Raw genomic sequence first — 12,565 nt, 5'->3', positions numbered from 1 at the left:
ATTTCATTAAAAGATATTTTTAAAGACCAACCATATCAGCTCGGCTGCACAAACCAACCAACCAACCAACCAACCAGGAGCTTCAGAGTTATTTCAGCGCATGGGAATAGAAACAGGACAAACTGAAACCGTAAAACAAGCAACTTAAATGCTTCGGAAAATAAAGGAAGGGGGAGTGAGATCACAATCTGAGCATGTGTGTTTTGCAATCCTGTGGTGGTTCTAAACAAATTCAGGCAGATTGCTTTCTTTCTGGAGTTCCAGCAAAATGGATCTTGCCACGAGTGGACGGTTCAGAGATCCTGGCTGAGGCTTTTTGGCTATTGCCATGTGTCATTACTGACCTAGTTCAATGCGGTGAGACCAGCCATGTCCTGCAGGCCCCTGAATCAGCAGTTTCTCCTCCACTCACTAGCTCCAAGCTGGCAAAGCTGATACTACTTTTCACAGAATGTGCCCTCCCCTTGCCCCTGCACTCCCCCTACGAGCAGGGAAAGCACCATTTTTTTCATAAAGATGTCAGCTTTGACCGGAGGCTGCCCTGAGAGCCCAGCTGTCATGACTCCTTCAAGTAAGCTGCTAAACTCGGAATTATCTTGGCCTAATAATTAATCAGGACTAAAAATAGCCCCAAACTGCCCGAGCTTTGCTTAAATCCCACCCAGGTGGGAGGAGGTGGTTTTAAAAAAGGGCTCATTGCAAAACCATACTTTGTGAGGCTTTGCACAAAAGTATGAAAATAATTAACCAACATGCCAGCGTGGGGGACAATTCACATTTAATCTGACCCTTAAAAAAAAAAAAATAATGCAACCTTTTCCATTGCACACTGACTTGAGATTATCAGCTCGTGGTGGATATTAAAAGCAGCTAGGAATTGTACTCAGAATATTCTAAGAATACCCTCAAACACAAATTCAGGGAAAGAAAATAACTATTGGTTTAGAGCTACAAAATATAGCCTGTTGTCAGGCAGATTAGAGGATGAGTAGAGTTCCACCAGAGGGCGCCCTTGCCACCCTTCCGTCAAACCCAGTGCTCGGCATTTCCCAGATGGTTGGCAGGTCTTTGCCCTCTACAGTGTGTGCTCATAAAAGCAAAGGCTCTGTGTCCTGAAGAATGCTGCTTCTGTGACAGCTTTCTGGCTGCAAATGCTATCTCTGTGACATCACAGAAGCAGTTTCAAATGAGGGGAAAGCAAGCAAAACTTTAAAAGGGAAAAAAACGAATACATCTAGGTTGACTTCTCTCCATCGTGATCTATGTGTGTTCACTTTCTTGACACTCTAATGGTAAGAGCATGATAAAACGAAAGTACATTTATCACAGTTATCTGTGTCCAGCCCAAAGTCAGGAACTGCCTTGGCACCAATCAAGCAGTGACAATTGGCAGGGCAGGTGTATTTCAACACACCCTTCACCCCTCATCATCATTTTCCTCCTCCCCCTAGACACACCTCTGCCTCACACTAAGCTGTGCCCCTAGGGCCGTTTCTTCCTGATCTAATCCCATGGCCTCTATCCTACTCCCTCATCCCCAGTTCTAAACTCACCTCCTCAAGGACAGTCAGGGAGGACTAACTGATGAATGAAATAATAGATGTGCCCCATCTAGCCACAAGTGAAGGCCATCTAGCTTTGGTCTCTCCTGACCAAGGGAGTGACGTAACATACTAGGCAGGCAGCAGAGCTTTGCGAAAAGACCTTTACTCCCACCCCCACCTACACCCCCCACTCCCCCACATATCTGAATTCAGAAACCAAGATTCTACCGTGTACCGGCAGCAGAAATTAGAGGGGTCACTCATCGCCTCTGAGTTCAGCCTTCTTATTTGAAAAAAAATGATAATAAAAATATCTGTTCTACTGTATAGGTTATTCTGGGGCTAACATAAGATACTGTACGTGAAATTTTTTGTGAGTTATAAGGAGCTATGTAAACATACTAAGTACCTAACCCTGGAGCTGTTCAAACATTAATTGATTCGCAGGAGTAAATATGAGAGGAGGGAAAAGTTAAATTAGGTTGTATTATTATTTTCACATTTCAGCAAAGAAAGGATCACTGAGTTTCTTCTTGAGAATCTATACTATGAATCTCTCTTGTCATAGATGAATCAGTGTTATAGACTGAATGTTTGAGTCCCCCTAGAATTCCCATGTTGAAACCATAACTCACAATGTGGTGATATTAGGAGGTGAGGGTCTTTGGGAAGTAATCAGATGAGGTCATAAGAACAGAACCCTCATGAATGGGATTAGCGCCCTTATAAGAGTCATGAGAGTTATTGCCCTCTGCTTTCCACCATGTGAGCATACAATGAGAAGTTGGTAGCCTGCAACCCCCCGCCCCCAAAAAATGGTTGTCACCAGAATTCAACCAGTTACTCTGGTTACTTACTCTGGTTCAGTTACTCTGATCTTGAACTATGAGAAATAAATTTGTTTATAAGCCACCAGAGTGTGGTATTTGTTATAGGCAGCCAAAATGGGCTAAAACATCCAAGTTACCTTGACTCAGAGAAATGTTCCTAAAGATAAGTATCTAGAGACGCTTTGCAAAGATTTTTCTGTGAGAAATGTCTATTATAGACTTGTGTAAAATTGGAAACTCTATCCCACAATGGAGTGGTTTCATTAAATCTCTCTACATAATGAATTATTATGCATCCATTAAAATGACATAGAGCAACATGTAATAATATTAAAAAGAGTCCATAATAAGGAATTAACAGAGAAAAAATAATCAAACAACATGTATATAGTAGACATTTAAAATGTGTGCACATACTCAGGTCGAATGCATACTGAAGAGTCCAGAAAAATACATGTCAACAATCATGTTTGTTATAATCTAAGAAGGTTGGAATTAAGAATTTTCTTTAATTTTTATACTTCTGGCCTTTATTTTTTACTGTTCTATAAAGAACATATATTATTGGGGTATTACAGGAAAAAAACCTATTAATAGTTATATTAATATAACTATATTAATTATATTATTAATTAATTATAATTATATAAATATTACAATTGTATTATTGATTAATTATATGTTAACTATATTAATATAACTATTATATAATATATAACTATATTAATAATAATATAATTATATAATATAATAATCCCTACTAAGAGTTATATATAAAATAAATAATTCTGGCCTCTGGAGAAGATCAATGGGAGACTTTTGAGGCCAGGGGTTCTTTGAGGACACCCTGCACTTCTATGGAAGAAGAGGCACCCCGGCCAGAGCTCTACCCCACTGGAGCCCTTATCTAGGATGACTCAGGCCCTCATCTGAGATTTCTGTTCAATCAGCACTATTGTGCTCACTTATCAGAGGAGGCCTAAATTAGAGATAAAGAGAGAGTTGCCCCTAGAGTGTGGGTGGAGGAAGAAATAACATCAAAACCTAATAAAAATATTTAGTCTCAAGCCGATGAGTGACCAATGGGTGACTGAGCAACGTAATGATTCTGTAAAAGGAAGAAGGTCTCTAGAATACAGCAAAGGTGTAAACTCCTCATTCATTGCCTTTGACATGGGCTGGGTAAGAATCACAAAGAATAAGAGAAGAACTGTGATAGTTGTCACAGAAATACTATTCATCTTGAAAAAACTCTCGCTCTCTCCTCAGAAGTATCTAATAGACTTTATTAATGCATTTTCCCTACTTAGTATCGTCAGTCAATGTGTAATAAGAGTCCTGAAGGTCACAGCTTATATTATTAAAATTCTAGTAAGTATACCAGGTCCTGGGCTTGGAAATGCATGCAAATCTCCTCATTTTAATAGTTGATTTATTATTGTTAGTTCTACCCTATATCATCTGGTTAGAGCTCAGATCTAATGAAGCCTCAGGAGCTTATTTTATTCCCATACAGGCTTGTTAGCTTCAGAGAGAGAATTTTCCCCATAGCCATAAAACCTAAGCCCTTAACCTAGATATGTCAGAAGGAGCATGAGGCGCCATAACTCCTGGGAAAACAACCCTAAATCCTTGTCCCACTGAGACAGTATCCCTGTGTTCCCATAAACAGGAAGTCATTGGTCATTTGTTGTGGGGTGGCCAGAGGAGGCTAGGAGGGAAGCTTGGTTTGGCAAAAATGAGGCAGACGGAACAGGAAAGGTGAAAAGATGATGTCTTCAAACTACCTAGAGAGTCAACCAAATGAGCAGTAATGATTTGTGGCCTGTGGGTCTGCGGAGTCAGGAAAAAAGAAGAAAAGGCAATGGAAGCACCTAGAAGAGGAGACTGGCAGAAGCACAGAGAGCCTTTTCTGCCCCTCTTCAAAATAGTAGCATCCCTCCTTTCCATCCTCTGTGTTCCCCACACATCCTATTTTACTTCTATTAAAGCACTTGTCACCCCATGTAACTCTTGCCTATTGGTCTGTGCCTCTTAGTAAATTTCAAACTTCCTCTGAGTAAGAGCCATATTTACTCATCTGTAATGGTGGGTAGGTTGGTATTGTCTGAGCCTTGCACACTGCAGGTTCATAGTAAATGCTTGATAAATATGAATCAGTGAATGATGTATGCAGAAATTAGTCCTAAAGTAGGAATGAACAACACATCCTAACAAAGACGTACACAGCACAGAACTTGGAGATCAAAGTCAGCCCCTTGGGTGGACTTCAGGGACAGGTTTTAACAAGGAGGCAGAGAGAACTCTGTCATTACTTGTTGATGAGATGAATGAGCCTCTGGAATTGAATTGGCCTAGAAATTTTGTGCACTTGCAACACCCACTTTGTGTGATATGAGTTGTAGAATATTTTCTTTGGTTCCTTATGCCTTTTTTTTAAAATGTTTATATATTTATTTTGAGGGAGAGAGAGAGAGAGCAGAGGAGGGGCAGAGGGAGAAGGAGACAGAGAATCCCAAGCAAGCTCCATGCTACGCTGTCAGCACAGAGCCCAACACAGGGCTTGATTCCACGAACCATGAGATCATGACCTGAGCTGAAATCAAGAGTTGGATGCTCAACTGACTGAGCCACCCGGGCATCCTGGTTCCTTATATCTTTTAATTTAACTCTGTGGGAAAAAGTGGTTGCTATGTATTTTAAATACTCCCAGGACTGATGGGCACATAAACAGAAAAAGGATGGAGAGAGAGAGGCCACGTCACCAGGCAATTTCTTTTAGGCATCTTGGGGCACTTGTATAAGAATGCTCTCATGGGGCATTACATTGCAAGTAAGATAGTTCTTAACGTCTAGCAAATAATTTTCCTATCTGAAGGCTGCTTCTCTTTCTCCTACATCACTGACTTATAAAGGGAGTTTTTTCACTCCCAATTCTTCTTGATAAAGCCCATCAATGCAAACCAGGAGGCTGGTGTCTGTTCACAGGTGTCCTTTCTTAAATGGGCATTCTTAAATCCCATTAAAAGTTCCCAGACTGAGGTCTATGTCTGAAGATTAAAGGTCACAATGTCTAGTAGAGGAGGAGGTGGGGGAAGAGTTAGGAAAATTGTATACCAAGTTCGGCTTCAGTAAGCATTGTAGACAGAGATCTCTGCAAAGGTTTGGGGAGCTTAGCTAGAAATAGGGGTAATTGAGGAAAGGCAGTAACTTGAAGCCCATTATACCATCTGTGTTACTCTCTTTGTTAGAAAAAGCCTGGCAAAAGGGGAGAAAATCAGTAGTGAAGTAGATAGCCCATTTTCTTAAACCTACGGGTTTAAGTGACATGGTTTAGGGAGCAGAAAACATCTGTGAGTCTGTACGCCCAGCTGTTTTCAAAGTCAGTGAAACAGCACTAATTTCTCAGCACGTGAGCTGGGCCTTTTCCGCCCTCACACTTGAGTTCCCCTAACAGAGACTGCTCTGTCCCAGATCCCCTTGTCCTCAGGTCTCAGCTCAAATGCACTTCTTCAGAGAGGCCTTCCTAGGTATGCCCCTCCTTGGTCATTCCCTAGCGCGTCACTCTTTCTCCTTCATTCACTGTCTGAAGCTGTTTTGTACACAGGCTTGTTTGTTTTATTGACTGTGTCCTCCCACTTCATAAAAGAAGGGACCCTGTCTCTTTTATTCACTACTTTATTACAAGCACTTAGAACAGCATCTGGCACATAGTAGGCCCTCAATTTACAAGTAAACGAGTGAGTGAATGAAGGGATGACTACATGAATGGAATAGCCTGAATACGAGGTTCAAAATAGCAATGAGAAAGTACTTTCCATTACCAGTAGGGTAGGTCTCTTCCCTTGAAGAGGAAATAGGCATTTCCTAACAGTAAGGAACCAAGTGGATATTTACATCAAAGGGAAAGCCCTTTATTTCCACATTGAAGCGCTAATATTTCCTCCCCAGAGGAAATATTTCCACACTAGAAGGCAGCTGTGAAGCTGGGATGGGAAGGGAGCGGGCTGGGGGCCAGGCAGTACGGAGTTACAAACTCGCGGAGTTATCACTGTGATGTAGAACAGAGTGTTTACATACAGCCCCAAGACACAGAGGCTGGCTTTGTCTTACCATTTGGGCGCAGTGAGAAAATATAACTAATCAAAACTCTCTGGGAGCTTGTGTCGTTCCTTTGAACAACTGCTGTCCACGGGAAGGTGCTCAGGAAAGGGACACGAGCAAGCCCAGACAGCCCTCGTTCGGTTGTTTTCCATCTATCCGTGCAGCTCAGAAGACGAAGGAGAAATGGGTCTTTCCACGGTGGCCCTCACTCACGGTGCACACCCTCGGGCCAGTTCTTCCTGGAGCAGTGGTGGCCTGCCCCCTCTGTCCAGAGGTGTCCCTGCTCTAGCCTCCTTCTCTCTGAGTACCTTTATTTGGTAGAATGAGGGAAGATATTCACCATGACTACTTAACAGTATGGAGTTAACGCCTTATTTGTCAATCACTTCACTTATAGAAGATGCAGTGTTCTAACGAAAGGGGTGGGGGAAAGGCATGCTGGGAACAGTAACCCTCCCATGAGGTTGTTCGGTGCCTGATGCAGTTGATAGCTCTCTCATACAGATCGTCTTGTTTTCATTGGAATCCTCATCACTGCCCTTCATGTAAAAAGGAGCAGGTATTTTTCCACCATCATTTTATAGAGGAAAAAAATCTGAGGTCAAAAGAGGTGAACGAGTTGCTCTAGGTCCCGGAGGTGGGAGGACCCAGGTGTCCTCATCTCCAGATGCAGCATCAAAAGGCAAATTTCTAGGGAACAAACAAAGACTGACAGTCTCTTTTGTCACAACCAAATTATCTCTACGTAAAGTGTATTTTTGTTTAAGTTTATTTGTTTATTTTGAGGAGGAGCGTGAGTGAGCCAGGGAAGGGCAGAGAGAGACGGAGAGAGAATCCCAAGCAGGCTCCTTGCTGTCAGCACCCAGGCCATTGTGGGGCTCAAAATCATGAACCATGAGACCATGACCTGAGCCGAAATCAAGAGACGGTCACTTAACTGCCTGAGTTGCCCAGGCGCCCCATTATCTCTACATAAAGTTGTATGCGGATACAAGAAGAACCTGTCTTATAATTTTGGTGTGTCTGTCAGGATCCATGGCTAGACAGGCTTAGTGTGGTGCCTGGCACATGAAGCAATTATTGAATGGTGAAAAGAAAGAAGGAGGGAAAGGGAAGAAGAAAGTTCTTCTGTTGTAGGGAATGACATTGGCCACACAGTACACCCAAACCCTCCTTATGAGAATGATGTTATGGCAGAAACCCACTGCAGTTGACTCACACTCAGTAAATAGGAACTGACTAAGCAGAATTCTGGAACTGACAGAGACCTTAGAGGTCATACTAAGCCATGCAGTTTTGTTTGCTAAGTTACTTACGCCCCTCTGCGGGCACTTGTTTGCCCCTGCCTATCAGCTGATCTCAACTCACATTCCACACACCAATATTTAAAGCAAATACTTCCTGGACTAAAAATAAAGTACACATAAAAGTCTGTTTAAATGAATCATTCTTCTTTTGGAAGCTAAAAAGGAGAGGGAGAAGAGCAGCTGATATGCTCTGGGACTACTGGCAATGTGAACAGTCTCTCTTTGATCCTCTGAGAATTTCCAAGTTGAAAACACCATGTGGAGATGACTCCTTCCCTCGGGATATGGGCTGCGTCTGACCTTCCCCTATGAGTGTTAGTTTTGACTCTCTCTCCCTCTCTCTCACCCTCTCTCTCCTCCCCTTCCCTCCCCCACCACTCCTTCTCCTTCCCCTTCCTCTCTCCCTTGCCTGCCTGTAAATGACTTACTCAGTAAATTGTGGCTGAGGAGATGAGAGAGGCTGCAATGTGTCCTAGCCTGGAGCCAAACAAGGAACCTTATTTAAAATAAGGTTAGGGGCGCCTGAGTGGCTCATTGGGTTAAACATCCAACTTCAGCTCACGATTCATGGGTTCAAGCCCCGCGTCAGGCTCTGTGCTGGCAGCTCAGAGCCAGGAGCCTGCCTCGGATTCTATGTCTCCCTCTCTCTCTGCCCCTCCCCTACTTGAGCTCTCTCTCCAAAAAAAAATAAACATTTTAAAAAATAAAAAATAAAATAAATAAAATAAAATAAAATAATGTTAGAAGTTGGCCATTAAGCCTGTGTAATGGCCTTCCTTTTCCTCTTACCTCCAGTCACATGTTTGTTCATTCATTTGTCCTACAAACATTCATTCATTGTCCACATATAGGTACAGATACGAATAAGAAATCATCTCTACTGCCAAGGAGCTCTAGTCAAGTAAGGAGGAGCAGGTATGGGGAGAAGGTGCAGGAACGAGGCTGAAGAGTGGTAGAGAGAACACACAAAGGGTCTCGTGTGCTATTCTAAGGAATTTGCACTTGATCCCACAGGTCAGTATTTCCTGAACATGGTGTGGAAAATTGTGTTGATCAATATTCTAAAAAAGAGGGGCGCCTGGGTGGCTCAGTCAGTTAAGCGGCTGACTCTTGGTTTCAGTTCAGGTCGCGATCTCATGGTCCATGGGTTCGAGCCCCACATCCGGTTCTGGGCTGACAGTGCAGAGCCTGCTCGGGATTCTCTCTATCCCTCTCTCCCTGCCCTTCCCCCTCTCACCCTCTCTGTCTCTCTCTCAAAATAAACTTAAAAAAATATTCTAAAAGAGAACGTATCACCTATTCTTATGTATCCACAACTTATTTTTATTACAACATCATCCAGATGTATACAAACACAAACCAGGTATAATTTCCCAATGTTTATAACCATGATACAATAATAAAGCCAAAACAAATTTATAAAATAAAACCCAATCTAATTCAAATTAACAAAACCCACTCGAGGCAACGGATGTTATTATTTAACTGGAAGCAAATGACTACTGGCATGTGAACACGGCACTCACTACGAGCATGTGTGTTATTTTTAATTCAGCATGCCTACATGACCATGCACTAACTCTTCCAATCCTTCTTTCTAGTCAAACTAGCATTAAACTGTCATCAAAAGAGACTGTGGTGATGTCACGTGGCCACCACATCCCTTGCCTGTGCGTCAACTGCACTTCCTTTCTCGGTAGCCTGGGACAATAAAAATAGGGCAACTTGGCTCCTTGATTACAAGTGGTCATTAAATGTCCTAGAAGATGCCTCTATTTACATTTTAAACTGTCCTTAAAATTAAAAAAAAAATATGTTTAAAAATGTCTGAGAGAACCCATCAGCCCCAAGAGCACTTTACTAAAGACCATAACCTGAAGTTTGAGGAAATATTACATAAGTGCTTGGGGCCCATCGCTGACAGACTTTGAATAAGAAAGTGATGTGATCAGATTTCCATCTTAGGGCAATTATGCCAGGGGCAGCAATGATGGCACATTAGAGGAGAGAGATACCAGGAGAGAGGAGGTCACTTGGGAGACAACTATGATCATGTAGGCAAATGATGATGAGTGACCTTGCAAGCAAAAGATGAGTGATGAGGTATAAGAGAATAGACTGGAAATGTCTGCAAAAGGCAGAATAGAACTCAAAGACTCATTACTTGTGATGGGTGAAAAAAAAAAAAAGGCATTTCTAGCTTAGGCAACACTGTTAAACCTGGGGGAGGATGTAAAGGTGAGTTTAGTTTCAGACAGGGCTCCTTTGGAGAGGCTGTGAACTATTGGCTTGGACACAGGCAAATATAGCAGGTTCGAACTGAAGAGAAAAAGCTTCTGGGTGAAGCTGGCATGCCAGGATGGCCAAGTGGTCACCAGCCTACCAACTTCTACATCCAAGATTATCTCAGTGCCCACTCCCCCAATTCCCAAACACAATGTTTGTCCTGCCTCCTAGTTGCCACCCAAAGTTCCAACCCCATGTGATCATGGCTGCAATAATCTAATACTCTGATACTATTTAAAGTACAAAATCTGAAAAGACTGACACTTAGTCTGACACTTAATCTGACATTTAGTGTGTGATTGATGGTCTGAATCCTGAAGTGCTATGGTGGACAGAACATGAAATTTGCAATCATTCAGACCATGGTTCCAATTCCTACTCCACCACGTAACTAGTTGTGAAAGCTCAGCAAGTCACTTACTTCTTGCCTTCCTTTTTGCAAATTGGGGTTATAAAATTTTATATCAAAAGCTCATTAGGAGCATTAAGTAAAATAATGCTTATGGTATCTCGCACAGTGCCTTCAATATCTTGGTCAATGAATCTTTTCCATTCTCCTTATATAATAACTAAGATCGTGGACAAAACCAGACTCTGTGGGTCCAAACCATGCTCTACAACATTCTACTAACATGACCTTGGGTAAGTAAACTAACTTCTCTGTAACACAGAGGGATAATTATATTCTCTAGTGCAGAGAGTTATTAGAGTAACTCATTAACTCAACATTCACAAAACTCTGGGCACCACGTGTCTTGCACATAGTATGCACTAAGCCTAAGCTATTATCAACATAATCACTCCTTCCTCTCTTCTAATCATTAAGTTTGAGATTCTTTCTTGGTCATCATTTTGATGGAAGAGGATGAACATTCAACATGGCGCTCGGTACCTAAGCCATTCGGTGTGAGGCCCCACACAGAGAGGAAGAAGAGGAAGGTTGATAGCCCTAAAGACATTCTTTGCCTATTTCTCGATACAGGCTGGGCTCTGCAGTGCAGCAGGGAGGGAGACATAGAGTGACTGAAGTCCAAGGTCCAGTGGTGAAATGAAAAGACAGTCAGCAGATACTTGACCCAAGAAGGAGGCATCCGGATGGAAGTACTGTGAGTTCTTATGAGGTATGACAACACTCATTGTTTTCAGCGAACTTTATTTTTCACTTAATGGTAGTTAAATGCCACAATTATACAGGATTTTGTCCCAAACTAGGAAAAGAAGCAAAACGCGCGCGCGCGCGCACACACACACACACACACACACACACACACACACCCTTCAAAACTAACTTGCATATACCAAGGGCTAAATCCAGAAAAGTTAGAGCTGGAGAAGACTAGTCAGGAACATGGGCCAGCGAGCAAACATAGATTTTTCTGATATATTCAGCCTTATCATGTCAAGTTTCTGACCCTAATCAACCAAGGTGATGAACAAACTAGTCCCTGTAAAATGTTTATGAAAGAAACCGCTGTGCATTTTTCTCTCTGGACTCTCACTTGGAATTCAAATGCAGCCTGGCTTTTGCAACAATTTAGTCCTGAGAACTGAGCTGAGTTCTCAGTGATTTGCTGCCTCCATCAGGATCAGAGAAGAATATTCTTTACTGCATTTCAATCTGTTTAATCCATAGAGGAGGGAATGACTTCTGTGTCAAAATGGAGCAGAGGGGTCTATTGGAGATGGACACATTGTTTATTCGGGTATAAATTTTAATTAGACTTTTTCCCAAATTAAAAAAAAACATGCAGAGGAATAATGTAAAGGTAGTTCTGTCTTTGGGTGAGGCAGATATTATATCCAATCCCAGTTCTGCCACCCACTGTGTGATTTGGGGCATGTCACTTAACCCACTGAGCTCATTGGCCACAAGTGTAAAATTACAGTGCTACCTGCCTTATAGGCTGGTTATAAAATCTATCATGCTCTGTCCCTAACTCCTGCCTCTGTTTTCTAGCCACTTCCCATGGGCACAGTGTTCTTTAGTCATAACAGGCTACTCAGGGCTCCCTCTGGTCTCTGGTTCTCATTCAAGTCAAGATTCATCTGCCTGAAACAATCTCCCACCCCACACCCATTTTCCAGGCTGATAGCCTCTCATCCAACAAGCCTCTTTATAGATGTCACTTCCTCCAGGAAGTCTTCTTTAACACCACCTCCCCCAGTTAAAGTTTAAGTTGTGTGCCCTCCCATGAGTCCAGGGCATCTATGCATATTCCATCGAAGCACTTGTTACACTACCGTATTGATTTTCCATCATGTCCCTGGACTGTGGACTCTGTGTGAGCAGAAACCATGTCCTTCTAATGGCATAGTATCTCTAGGGCTTAGTGCAAGACAAGACATATATGATGCATCCAATATATGTTTGTAAAATTAATTGAAATTTAAAAAAAAATTTTTAAAAAAGTAAATGCTGTTCCATTGCTATTTATGTGGTTCTGAGATGAAAGTTAGTGCATTAGAAGTTAGACATATTAGAGCATGCTCCAGG

The sequence above is a fragment of the Lynx canadensis genome, chromosome B4 (assembly GCF_007474595.2).
Source record: "Lynx canadensis isolate LIC74 chromosome B4, mLynCan4.pri.v2, whole genome shotgun sequence".
Lineage (NCBI taxonomy): Eukaryota > Metazoa > Chordata > Mammalia > Carnivora > Felidae > Lynx > Lynx canadensis.
This window is presented reverse-complemented; position numbering follows the sequence as displayed.